Below are 14,636 nucleotides of genomic sequence, written 5' to 3'. Positions count from 1 at the left end.
TACAATAAAGTTTAAAAACATTTATAAGGGCATCAAAGAGCCATAGCAGCCATCTTGAAGAGGACAAATCTGGCACAAGTGGAGCATTGAAACAAATAAAAATAATAAATGATTATAGCTCCTTGGTGGCTTTCTAGGTGACGCTAGTGGTGAAAAAAAAACATGCCTGCCAATGCAGAAGATGTGAGAAGTGGGTTTGATTCCTGGGTCGGGAAGATCCCCTGGGGAAGGGAATGGCAACCCACTCCAGTATTCTTGCCCGGAAAACCCCATGGACAGAGGAGCCTGGCAGGCTACAATCCACGGGGTTGCAAAAAGAATTCCATGAACCAAGGAGCCTGACGGGCTACATTCCATAGAGTCGAAAAGAGTTGGACACACTGAGGGACTTAGCGTGCATGCGTAGCTCACTGAATAAAAGAATCCGTAAATCCGTACTGTTAACATATAAATGTACATGCGTACAAAGCTGAAAAAAAAAGAAACCTAGGAATGACTGTATTTTTCAGAACTGTCCATGGCATAAAACACAAAGGCTGAGGAACTGTTTCAGATTAGAGGCAGCTAAAGTGACTAAACCTAGATAGCATATTCAAAAGCAGAGACATTACTTTGCCAACAGAGGTCCATCTAGTCAAGGCTATGGTTTTTCCAGTGGTCATGTATGGATGCAAGAGTTGGACTATGAAGAAAGCTGAGCCCTGAAGAATTGATGCTTTTGAACTGCGGTGTTGGAGAAGACTCTTGAGAGTCCCTTGGACTGCAAGGAGATCCAACCAGTCCATTCTGAAGGAGATCAGCCCTGGGATTTCTTTGGAAGGAATGATACTGAAGCTGAAACTCCAGTACTTTGGCCACCTCATGCAAAGAGTTGACTCATTGGAAAAGACTGACGCTGGGAGGGATTGGGGGCAGGAGAAGGGGACGACAGAGGATGAGATGGCTGGATGGCATCACCGACTCAATGGACGTGAGTTTGAGTGAACTCTGGGAGTTCATGATGGACAGGGAGGCCTGGCATGCTGCGATTCATGGGGTCGCAAAGAGTCGGACACGACTGAGCGACTGAACTGAACTGAACTGAAAGTGACTAAAAACTAGATGAATTACTTGATCCTGACCTAAATCCTGAACAAAACTGCTATAAAAGACATAGTGGGGAAATTGATTAATTTGGAATATAGACTATGAAGTGTTACATGCAGATAAATTTCCTAAATGTGCTAACTCTGTAGATGTGTTAAAATGTATTATAGGCAAAGGAACATGACTTATGCAACCTACTATTAAATAGTTCAAGTTATGGGACTTCCCTGGTGATCCAGTGATTAGCATTCTGTGCTTCCAAGGCAGGGGGTGAAGGTTTGATCCCTGATCGAGAAACTAAGATCCCCCATGCCGTGTGTAAATAAATAATTCAAGTTATAGATATTCTTTATACACACACAGAAAATGAGGCAAATTGGCAAAATGTTAGTTTGTGAATCTGGGTAAACATTATGGTTCTGTGAAGTAGCCTTTTAATGTCTCTGTAAGTTTGAAATTATTTTAAAAATAATGAATTTACATCTAATTAAGTAAAGTTATTTGATACCCCTAAAGTCAGGGAAAGGAGTGAGAATAAACCATCTAATTATATACTAAACATTCATAAACTCATTGATAAATTAGGTGAAGAGTTTGTAGCTCATGAGACTCCTTAGGCAGTGCCCCATTGGTCACTGCATTTTATTCAAGTATATCTGGGAAGTTAAGGTTACAAGGTAAAGAATCTGCCTGCCAAGCAGCAGATGTGGGTTCCATCCCTGGGTTGGCAACATCTAGAGAAGGAAATGGCAACCCACTCCAGTATCCTTGCCTAGGAAATCCCATGGACAAAGGAGCCTGGTGGGCTATAGTCCATGGGGTCGCAAAGAGTCGGACATGACTGAGTGACTAAACAATGACATCTGGGAAGCAATTCCAGTTTGAGATTCAAGGGTTACCCAACTCCACTGATACCAAAGAGGCCATATTCTCACTTAAGACTTGTCAAGAGAGTGGCTGGGGCAGCAGGAGACATTCATTATGATTAAGTCCAAACTTGACTACATCTCCCTGACAAATCCTATGGAGGAAGTTTTCCTTCACAAAGGCCTGAACGTTTCCCAAGAAGAGGCAGCATCTGGTAGCAGAAGAAATAAAGGGTCCCAGGAGACAAGAGTTCTGGCTCTGCCTTTGTCTGATTAGCACTAATAAAGGGCAGGTGATTGGACTTCTGGGACCCCCGTCCCAATCTATAAAAGGAGAGGCTAGATTAGAGGAAAGATCCCAAACTCAAATTCTGCATGAGATGGGTGATACAACAGAGTGAAGCAAAGAGGCACCATGAAACTGGAAAGCACGTTCCCTATCTAAAAGGGATGCCTACTTCTCAGCTTCAACCAACTTCTGCCAGTCAGGGATGTATCCCAGTGTTCCCAGAGATCTCAATTAAAATGTAAAAAAAAGGACCTCCCTGGTGGTCCAGTGGTTAGAATTCTGCCAACCCAAGGGACACAGGTTCGATCCCTGGCCAGGGAACTGGATCCCACATGCTGCAACTGAAAGATGGTGTGCGCCACAACCAAGATCCAGTGCAGTCAAATAAATACTTTTTTAAAAAAGCATTTCTTCACTTTTCACTTCTAGGATCTGGCTCTCTTTGTCTCCCTTGACCAGTCTCTCCTGTTTATCTCTGTCCTTCTGAATGTAGCCTCAAGGACTGAGCTCATTTGCTCCCAAGCTCACTGCTTCCATCTGCTTCCAGGAACCTCTCCATCCTTCAAAACCCATCTCTCTCTCCCATCTGTGTCTGGCCCCCAGTCCCTTCGCACTTTGCTGGGCTTTGCACTTCAGTATTTACCTATCATGTTTTCATCTCTCCCCACCTTCCACTAATCCAGAGAACTTCGGGGTCCAGCACTCCCGTCTCCTGGGAGCTCCAGCCAATGTGATCACAGGGACTCTGCTTCCAAGTCCACTGCAAGGACAGGAACTCAATTCTCTGTGGCATTTCTTCCTTGTCCCCTCCATCTGCTGCTTTTCAGATCTTGGAGACCGGGGTATGTAAGGATGCTAGATGCTAGTTTCTCCTTCAAAAGAAACAATTTCCTGGGAGTTCCTTAGTGGCTAGGTGGATAGGAATCCGCCTGCCAATGCAGGGGACACGGGTTCAATCCCTGGTCCAGGAGGATTCCACACGCCGTGGAATGCGCCACAACTACTGAGCCTGTGCTCTGGGACCCGAGAGCTACAACTACTGAGCCCACATGCCGCAACTACTGAAGCCTGCGCACCTAGAGCCCATGCTCCACAACAAGAGAAGCCACTGCGATGAGAAGCCTGAGCACAGCAACCAGAGAGCAGCTCCTGCACACTGCAACTGGAGAGAGCCCACGTGCTGCAACGAAAACCCAGGGCAGCCAAAAGTAAAATAAATTAAAAAATGTTTAAATAAACAATTGCCTAATTTTCTCCTCTCCCTGTCTAGAATCCCAGGATTTCCACAAGAAAGGCAGCAAGATTCCAGTCCTTTTCAAGAGGCCCTGAACCTCCCAGTCCATGTCACCATGGTGGCAGTGTTTATTTCTTGTCTCATTCTGGGCTCTTCACCTTGCTCCTTCTCTACCCCAGATACCTCTGTGATTCTTTAGATATAGAAAATCACACAGCCAGGGTAGTGATGCTCAGCAAAATAGTCCTGATAATATCCCTCTGGTTCATCATCACCCTGAAAACCCTGTCGCCAGTCTCCTGACCATGGAGGATGGAAAAAGTGGAGTCAGTTTCCTGAAACCTCTGGAGCAGACTCTTCTCCCCGATAATTTACTCACTTGTTCCAAGGAGAAAGCCCTTCCCCTAGCTAAGTATTCAAATCCTTTAGAAATGACCCATCTCTTGAGTATCCCCCAAATCTCTGACTATCCAGCTTCTTCTTGATGTTGGCTGGGTGAACCCACATTCAGGAACATTCCTTGTCCAGTCCTGAAGCCCAGACTTTTCTCCATGAATACCCTCTTCTGCCTCTCAGACCTGAGTTCATTCCTGCAGTGCCCTCCTGTCTCTCAAACCTAAAAGGCCACAGGCTGATTTAATTTTTCATTCACTTCCCCACGTGACTTCTTTTCTCTGTCTGCTTTCTCTTTTCTGGTTCTCTGCCAACTTCTACCTTCTCTCTTCCTTCAACCTTTCCAATTCTCTTTTAGTTGGACTCACTTCATACCCATGTCCCTATCTCTTCACTTCTGTTTTCCAAAACTGTTTCCTTTCCAGCGATAACCATCTAGTCCATCCCGTTTCTTATTCATTCATTTACTTACGCATCAGCATTAATGTGTCTATTATATGCCCACAACCAGAGCAATGAAGGGTAGATTTGAAACTGAGAGGCAAAAAACTGATAACCATCAACGTAGCCAGCTTTTTGGCTACTCAGCTTTTGTATGCTCCCCTCCTTTTTTAAAAAAAAAAAAACACATTAGGGCACCTATACCACTGTTTTCACAATATAAAATACAGCTAGCCTTCATACAAGTGAAGTTCTTTCCTGTTGCCTAAAAGGAGGGAAACATCATTGTATAACTTGCTGGTTATATGAATTACTCCTCAAAGTCACAATCCTCCAGAATATTCTACTACCTAAACACTAATTATAAAGTTAACCCCCAACAACTTGTATAAAAATATAAATGAAGACAGAAAAAGAAATTGGCTAGCATATACAAATAAACATGTGGATATATTAAAGGAAGAGGAAATATGCCAAGCTTCTACAATTGTCATCTCTGTAGCTGTTCATGAGGCTGTAATTGATAGGGATTCCCAGGTGGCTCAGTAGTAAAGAATCCGCCTGCCAATGCAGGAGACTTGAGTTTGGTCCCTGGGGCGTGAAGATCCCCTGGAGAAGGATATGGCAACCCTCTCCAATATTCTTGCCTGGGAAATCACATGGACAGAGGAGCATGGCAGGCTACAGTCCATGGGGTCGCAAAGAGTCGGACACAATTGAGCAACTAAAGAACAACATTCCAAGCTCAGGATCCAGTTCTTTCCCAAACAGTGCCCAGAATCACATGTAAGAAATTGGTGAAACTGGGGACTTCCCTGGGGGTCTAGTGGCTAAGACTCAGAGCTCCCAATGCAGGGGACCCAGGTTTGTTCCCTGGTCAGGGACCTTGATCCCACATGCTGGCACAGTCAAATAAATAAACATTAAAAAAAAAAAGAAATTGGTGAAACTGAATTTAACTATCGTTGTAATTCATCAACTCAAATAATTCATTTTTAAACCAGCCTGAGGTATAATTAAAATACAATAAATTGTACAAAGTACAAAATTTGGTATGTTTTGACGTATGTATACAACCATTAAACCGTTACCACAATCCCAATAATGAACATATCCATTACCTCAAAGGTTTGTGATCCTCTGTCATCTCTCCCACCTGCCCCTCTCCAAGCTCTCCCATCCCCCAAAAGCCACTGATCTGCTTCATGTCACTATAAATTGTTTGCTTCTGTACCCTCCCCCCAACCAGTGCCATTTGGCATTTGGGATCTTATTAATAGTACCTTGACCAGGGATTAAACCCATGCCCCCTGCAGCGGAAGCACAGAGTCCTAACCACTGGGCCAACAGGGAAGTCCCTGTTTGCATTTTCTAGAGCAAGAGTTGACAAACATTTTCTGTAAAGAACTAAATTGTACATATTTTAGGCATTGGTGGGACAACAGGCAAAAATGAGGATATTATAGGTACTTGTGTAACAAGACAGAAAAACTATTTTTTACTTGTCAGATTAAAAATATAACAATAATTGAGTACACTTTTTCTAATACAAGTCTACTAATAGAATTTTTTGTGTAACATTTTTGTTTAATTGGGGTTCAAAGTGAGGTTCTCTATCGTCAAAATCTTTTACATTTATGTTAATTCAGATTTATAAAGATATAAAAATATTTATTCATCTGGACTTGCTGGGTCTTAGTTGTAGCACTCGGGATCTTCGATCTTTGTTGCAGCATGCTAGATCATTAGCTGCAGCAGGTGGGATCTAGTTTCCTGACCAGGGATTGAACCCAGGCCCCTTGTGTTGGGAGCGTAGAGTCTTCACCACTGGACCATCAGGGAAGTCCCTGTAATGAATGGTATTTTTAATCTGTGTATTTCACACAGATAGGTACTGCCAAATACAGATATCGGTACATAAGCATATTTTATTTGAGCATATTCATCATTTGGAAGGCATGAATTGTATAGAAGAATTCTGTTAAGAGTTTTCTCTGATATCTGCTTTAAAAAAAAAAAATTTCTTGTTATTTGCTCTGTAGCATGTCACAACACTACAGATTGATCACTTCCAATGGAAGGTTATGTGAAATTCCCTCAATCACACAGTTCAGTGGATTCTGAGATATGGAAATTTCCTCTGTACTGCCCATATTAAAGTCCTAAAAAATGCTGCTGAAACTACAGTTTGAGCTTGCAAAATAACTGCTCTTACAAATCGGTGTCAGATGCTGCTTCTTAATTTTTGACATCGTCTGCAGAATGCAGTTTGACATGTGATTCCAACAATGTTGTCATTGAAACTACTTTACGTTATAATGTATGTATATAAGTGCTATTCTGCTTTGTAATTTTAGGTTTAGTTCATTAATAAACATTATCAATTCTGCAACAAAAGCTAGTTACTAAAGCCATTCAGTGTGGGGTAGCAGTGTTTGAGTGTGATTCTTTCCACTCAGGAAAAATTTCAATCTAAACCCCGAGTTCAAAAAACCACAATGAAGTTTTAGCACTGCTAAGACATCAAACTGCCATGTGGTAGGTTAAGACAGCATATTTAGCTTCCATTTCTAGCAAAAATTCATGATGGTTAAGTCCACAGGAGCAAATGAAGTTCATAATAGACAGTACTAGTTTCATATCATGTAACAGATTCGAATAACTTCTGAAAAGTACCTGTTGATGAATAATACAGTTATTAGTTACAGGCTTTAAATACCTCACATTTTCACAAGCCTTCTGAATTTATCCAACTAAGGCTTTTTTTTCTACTCCACAAAAAATTTTACCAGTATCATTTATAACACATCTTAGCAGAATCCCCGTCAGTTTGTATTGAATTAATGTTTTCTCAATTTTTTTTTTCAATTTCTTTAAAAATAGTCTTGGATGTGTGGTTTAGTCACTCAGTCATGTCCAACTCTTTGTGACCCCATGGACTGCAGCCCACCAGCTTCTTTGCCCATGGAATTCTCCAGGCAAGAATACTGGAGTGAGTAGCCATTCCCTTCTTCAGGGGATCTTCCCAACCCAGGGATTGAACCTGGGTTTCCTGCATTGCAGGCAGATTCTTTACCATCTGAGCCACCAGGGAAGCCCCTCCCCCAAATATTCTTACCTGTAGTTATTTCACACAGACTATTCATAGAGACTAATTTTGAGTTACTGCAAACTCATCGATTCCTCAAATTAACATGAACTAAACAGTACTGGCAACATCTGTTAAATCAAGAGGTAAAAAAAATCACTTGAAATCAATCAGCTTGGTTTTATTTTTGTTTTTGTTTTTGTTTTTCCTTTGGCCAAGCCACATGGCTTGTGGGATCTTAGTTCCCCAACTAGGGATTGAACTCTGGGCCCTCAGCAGTTAAGAGAATGGCATTCTAACCACTGGGCCACCAGGGAATTCCCTCTAGTTTTTTAAGGTAGAGATTTTAGCCTGTTGATTTAAGATCTTTCTTTTTTTAAATATAGATATTTATAGCTATAAATTTCCCTCTAAGTATTGACTTTGATGATTTCCCTAAGTTTGGTATATTTTAGTTTTGTTTTCATTTAAAGTAATTTCAAATTTCCTTTGTAATTACTTCAATTCATCAATCATTTTAGAAGTGTGGTCTTAAATTTCCACGTATTTGTGAATTTCCAAAATTTCCTTCCGTTTTTGACCTCTAATTCTTTTATGGGTGGATAAGATATTTTGTATAATTTCAGTCTTTTAAAATGTACTGAAGTTTGTTTCCTGGCCTAATATATGTTCTATCAAGAAGAATGTTCCAAATAAACTTGCAAAGAATATTTATTCTGCTGTTGTTGGGTAGAGTGTTCTATAGATGCCTGTTAGGCTTGGTTACCTATGTGTTGTTCAAGTCTTCTGTTTCTATTATCTTCTGCCTGCTAAGTCACTTCAGTCGTGTCCAACTCTGTGCGACCCCATAGATGGCAGCCCACCAGGCTCCCGTCCCTGGGATTCTCCAGGCAAGAACACTGGAGTGGGTTGCCATTGCCTTCTCCAAGGGATCTTCCCGATCCAGGCATCAAACCCAAACCCTGCCTAGTTATTTATAATTACTGAAGTGAGGTTTCCAAGTTGTCAACTATTATTGCTGAACTGTCTATATCTCTCTTCAATGCTGTCAGTTTTTGCTTGATAAGGCTCTAATGTTGTTTAGTCGCTAAGTCGTGTCTCTTTTGTGACCCCATGTAGCCTGCCAGGCTCCTCTGTCTATGGGATTTCCTAGGCAAGAATACTGGAGTGGGTTGCTATTTCCTTCTCCAGGGGATCTTCCCGATCCAGGCATCAAACCCAAGTCTCCTGCACTGGCAGATAGGTTCTTTACCACTGAGCCACTGGGAACCCCGCCCAAAGAGTGAGGCTCTAATATTAGGTGCTTATATGTTTTTAACTGTTATATCTCCATAATTGTATCCTTCTATGTTATAAAATAACATCTTTGTCTCTAAAACCATTTTTTTGTTGTTGTTCTTGAAGTTTATCTTGCCTCAGTTTACTATACGCACTTCAGCTTTCTTTTGCATAGTATCCTCTGTAATATACAAAGTGGGTCTTGGTCTGTTTTTTAAGGAATGGCGCCCCCTGGGGAAATAAAAGTGGTACAGAAGGTGAAGACAGACATTAGGTCAAGAAAGGAAGTCAGTTCAGAGTGAGGATTGAAAGGCAGCAAAATTGACTCTTCTGCACTCAGACTTGAGGAATCTGCAGCCTGGTGGCTGGGTCTGAGGGGATCCTGGGTCCTGAAGAGGGGACCAAAGGCTTGCTTTGTTTTCTCGGCTGTGGTCTTCGTTGTGGTACGCAGGCTCTAGAGAACAAGGGCTCAGTAGTTGCCAGATGTGGGCTTAGCAGTTGTGGTGAGCAAGCTCTCTGTTGTTGCCCGGGGGCATGTGGGATCTTAATTCCCTGACAAGGGATCAAACCTGCGTCCCCTGCATTGGAAGGTGGAGTCTTAACCACTGGACTACCAGGGAAGTCCCCTAAGGCTTGCTTGTGACAACTGTCTGGACCATCCTGACCATCTTTCTCATCTCTTCTAACTACAGATCTGTTCTCCAGAGCCCAGGATGGCTCTTCCTTTCCCTGGTCTCTGGAGAGTAAGACTTTGTTCATATGTATCCACAGGGCCTGGATCAGGGGCTGGCACAGAGAAGGTGCACCAAAAATGACTGTTTAAATGAATGACATTTACTGAATCTAGCCCCAGTGCCTTCCACAAAGCCATGAGTGAAAGCCTCAATAAATTGTGGTTGAATGCTTAACTAATTCTTACTAACTGCACGATGAGTGCAGAATTCAACAAGCTGAGAGCCCTGGGGATGAACCTAATCAAAGTTTCTGCTTCTGAAAAATCAGCTTTGGCAACACTAGGCCCATACTCTGAAGCCCTGCCTCCTGATACAGGGCGAAGCTCTCCAGTTTGTTACCTTTCCACCATTCCCTACTGCCTTTCTCATTATCTTGTTTCACTGCATTATTTACTCATCACTGGTCCCTGTAGGCATTGTCTTATGATCCTTAGACTAGAATGAAGGGGTGTCTCTCTCCTGACCCCTGGTAAGACACTGGGAAGTGAAACATCATTCTCAGAAGTGGTTACCCAGGGACCTGTTTTTCCTGTTATTTTCTGTTAAATTTTTCTGTTTTTTTCCTGTTAAATTTTCTGTTAAAAATTTTTCTGTTAAAAAGACTGTGACTCAGGGACTCCCTTGGTAGTCCAGTGGTTAAGACTCCGAGCTTCTGGACTTCCCTGGTGGTACAGTGGATAAGAATCTACCTGCCAATGCAGGGGACACAGGTTCAATTCCTGGTCTGGGAAGATTCTACGTCCCCAAGGGCAACTAATGCCGGCACTCTAGAGCCCCCGAGCCAGTATGCCTAGAGCCTGTGCTCCACTGCAACAAGAGAAGCCAACAAAGAGTAGCCCCCACTCTCAGCAATTAGAGAAAGCCCGTGTGCAACAATGAAGACCCAGTGCAATGAAAAATAAATTTTAAAAAACCCTCCAAGCTTCCACTGCACAGGGGTGTGAGTTTGATCCCTGGTCAGGAACTAGGTTCCCATGGTTCAAGCCAAAAAAATAAAAGCAAACATGACTCAGAGCAGAAATCCTAGAAGCCAGGTCAGAAATTCCCCTGGAAAGATGCAGTCGTTGTTATCCAGAGGCCAAGAAAACACACCCATGCGTGTACCAAGCCCCTCCTGCTGGCCCACCCCACTCACTGGAGAGTTACACAGGATGATCCCAATCAGTAGTAAATTAATACAGACATGACAGAAAAAAGGGGCACTAAAATAAAATAAAAGTGTTTATTTCCTCTAGGTAGTGGGAGGTATTTTTTTAAATATAGGTGATTTTATTGTTTTTATACTTTCTCCTGTCTTCCAAGTTTCCGACAATAAGCAAGAGTGACTTTTATAGTCAAAGTGTTTCCTTTGAAGTATCACTTGGATTGCATGTTTATTGGAGGGTCTGCCACACCTATAGACTACATGCTCCTTCCTACCACATTCCATACCTCCCGAAGTCCCAGAGCCTGGACGGAACCCAAGTGGTGGCTGGACATTTGTTAGCAAGGCTCTTAGCTTTCATTTATTTATTTTTGGCTCTTAGCTTTTAATTGGCCATAGTCTTTCTCTCTACCTGACCGAGACACACCTTGGTCTTCAGATCAAATGTTTGGGCTGTGTAGCCACTTTCTACCATAAACAAGGCTACTGCTCGTTTTCAGGCTCCAGAATTTGTTTCTTAGGTCGAGAAGTGTCAATACAAGGGTGAGGAAATCTGCTTGCTTTCTGAGGGATGCCAGCCCCAGGAATTGCGGCAGAGATTCCAGGAGAGGCATCCGTAACTTGTGTGTGTCTATGTGTGCTCAGTCGTGTCCGACTCTCTGCAACCCCATGGACTGTAGTCCTCCAGGATCCTCTGTCAAGGGATCTCCCAGGCAAGAATACTGGAGTGGATTGCCATTTCCTTCCCCAGGGGATCTTCCCAACCCAGGGGTTGAATCCAGGTCTCTTCTGTCTCCTGCACTGGCAGGCGGGATTCTTTACCACTGAGCCACGTGGGAAGCCTCACATCCCTATGTGACTCCCACCAATGCTCACGCCATGATTCTCTCCCCCTTTAGTATGGGAGAAACTCAGCCTCAAGTTATCATCTTCCTGCTACAAGTTATGGGCTTCCCAAGTGGCGCAGTGGTAAAGAATCTGCCTGCCAATGCAGAAGATGCAAGAGACATGGATCCCATTCCTGGGTCGGGAAGACCCCCTAGGGAAGGAACTGGCAACCCACTCCAGTGTTCTTGCCTGGAGAATCCCTTGAACAGAGGAGCCTGGAGGGATACACTTCAAGGGATCGCAAAGAGTTAGATGTGACTGAGCACGCACAAAAGGATGCAAAAGACCTTGAGAAAACAGCTCTCATTGTATTTTACCTTACTCATCTGGCAAATGTCAGAACTGACTACAACACCTGAAAATCCCTTCAAGTTCTAGCATTACATATTTTTTTTGCATTTCTTTTTAATGCTATTATTTTTAATTAATTCCTAGCTTTTAAAAAAAATAATCGATTTTTATTTTTGGTTGCACTGGGTGTTCGTTGCTGCACACAAGCTTTCTCTAGTTGCTGAGAGCAAGGGCTGCTCTTTGTTGCAGAGCTCGAGCTTCTCACTGCAGTGGCTTGTTGCTGAGCACGGGCTTTAGGCACACGGGCTCAGTAGTTGTGGCACACCAGCTTAGTTGCTTCCAGGCACATGGAATCTTCCTGGACCAGGGATCAAACCCGTGCCCCCTGCATTGGCAGGCGGGTTCCTATCCACTGTGTCACTAGAGAAGTCTCATTTCTTTTAAATTTAAAAGCTGTATGACCTCAAGCAAGTAATGAAAACTCCCTGATATTCATAATAACATAGCATATTTCATGCTTAAATAGCTTTTTATGATACTATCACATATCTTGTTAAATCTTAGTGGGTCAGTGACGGAGCCACGGAGAAACTGAGGCTCAGTGAGGTTGAAAGAAATCTAGCTCAGACCACAACTACACCAAAGCGGTGGCAGAGGAACCAAAGCCAGGTTCTGGCCCTGCTCTCTCATATCTCTCTGTCCTTCCTATCCACCGGGTTTTCACCAGCCCAGGGAAGGCAAACCAACCATGGACAGTATTATAAATGGGTGTCCTCAAAGCTCTAAACCTCTTGAGATCTCTATCTGTATGGTGGCTCTTCTCAAGATAAAGTGCCCAACTGTTTTCCAGAGTGGTTATGCCATTTTACATTTCCATCAACGGTGTATGAGAGCTCCGGCTCCTCCACATCCCCCGCAACACTTATTACTGTCCGTGTAATTTTGGACATTCTCATAGGTACATAGTGGTTATCTCATGGTAATAACCAGTGACGTTAAGCCTCCTTCCAATGTGCTTACTGGCCATCGATATAGCTTCTTTGGCGAAGTATCTCTTCAAATCTTTCACTTATTTTTAGATTGGGTGATTTTCTTAAGAGTTCCTTATATATTCAGGACACAAGTCCTTTGTTAGATAAATGATTTGCAAATTTTACCCAGTCTGTATCTTGTCTTTTTGTTCTCTTTATCAGGACTTTTGAAGAACAGTTCTCAGTTTTGATGGTCCAATTTATCATTTTTTTTTCTTCTTTGAACTACGCTTTTAGTATTATATCTAATACCTCTTTGCTTAACTCATGGTCACAAAGATTTCCGACCAATGTTTTCTTTTAACAATTTTATAGTTTTACATTTAGGCCCTTGATTCATTTTTTATTGTGGTAAAATATACGTAAGATGAAGTTTACCGTATAAAAAGACAATATTTTTATGAGGTGTTATGGGTTTCCTGTGCTTTTTATGGCTATGCTGAACAGCTTGTGGGATCCTAGGTTCCCAGACCAGGAACTGAACCTGGGCCCTCAGCAGTAGAGCGGAGAGTTCCAACCAATGGGCCACCAGGGAATTCCCATTAAGAGCAACTTTAGGTTCACAGCCAAATTGGGCAGAAGGTACAGAAATTTCCAATATACCCCTTGCTCCCACTCATGTACAGCCTCCCTATCAGCGTCCCCTCACCCTCTGTACATTTCTTAAAATTGATGAACCTACGGTGATACGTCATAACCCAATGCACATCATTTACATCAGGGTTCATTCTTGATGTTACATGTTCTGTGGGTTTGGAGGAATGTTTAATGACATGTATTCATCATTATAGTGTCACACAGAATAGTTTCACTGCCCTAAAAATTCTTTGTGCTCCATCTATTCATTCTTCCATCTCCCCCAATCCCTGGAAACCACTGATCTTTTTAGTTACCATAACTGTGCCTTTTACAGAATGTCACACAGTTGGAATCATACAATATGTAAAAACTTTCCTTCTTAGCAATGTATTTCGTTTCCTCCACATCTTCTCATGGCTTGAAAGTTCATTTCTTTCTAGTGCCGAAAAAAACTCGTCTGGATGTACCACCGTTTATTTATACATTCACTTGCTGAAGGACATTTTGGTTGCTTCCAAGTTTTGGCAATTATGAATAAAACTGCTATAAATATGCAGGGGCCGGTTTTTGTGTAGAGGCAAGTTTTCAGCTCCTTTGGTAAATACCAAGGAGCACGATTAGTGGATAGTATGTAAGAACATGTTTTGTTTTGTACATAATTGCCAAAATTATCTTCCAAAGTGGCTGTGCTATTTTGCTTTCCCGCCAGCAATGAATCTGATTTCCTGTTGCTCTACATCTTTGCCAGCATTTGGTGTTGTCAGTGTTCTGCAACTTGGTCGTTTCAATAGGTGTACACAAGATGGTACTTTTTAACCATCATTAACTACACAATTCAGTGGCATTAAATACATTGACAATGTTATGTAACCATCACTATGATCTACTTCCAAAACTTTTTCTTTCATCACCCAAACAGAAACTCTCTAGCCATTAGCAGTAACTCCGTTTCCCCTGCCTCAGCCTCTCTAAACCTCTATTTTCGGCCCCTATGAAGTTGTCCATTCTTGATTCCTCATTTAAGAGGACTAAGAGAATTATCTGTCCTTTGTGTCTGGCTTTTCCCTTAGCGTATTTTCAAGGTTCATCCATACACGTTTTGTTTATCCGTATCTTTTAGCTATTGTGAACAATGCTGAAGCAACACTGGTGTGCAGGTGCCACTTAAGTTTGGTATTTCCAATTCTTTGGGGGTATATACTGGGAGTGGAACTGCTAGGTCACACGGTAACCATTTAGCTTTTGGAGGAACCACCAGTCTTCCGCAGTTGCCTATTTTACATTGCAACTATTA

The sequence above is a fragment of the Bos grunniens genome, chromosome 25 (assembly GCF_055505025.1).
Source record: "Bos grunniens cultivar Pamir isolate PY7600 chromosome 25, Bosgru_T2T1.0, whole genome shotgun sequence".
Lineage (NCBI taxonomy): Eukaryota > Metazoa > Chordata > Mammalia > Artiodactyla > Bovidae > Bos > Bos grunniens.
The sequence above is the reverse complement of the archived record's forward strand: the minus strand, read 5'-3'. Positions refer to the sequence as shown.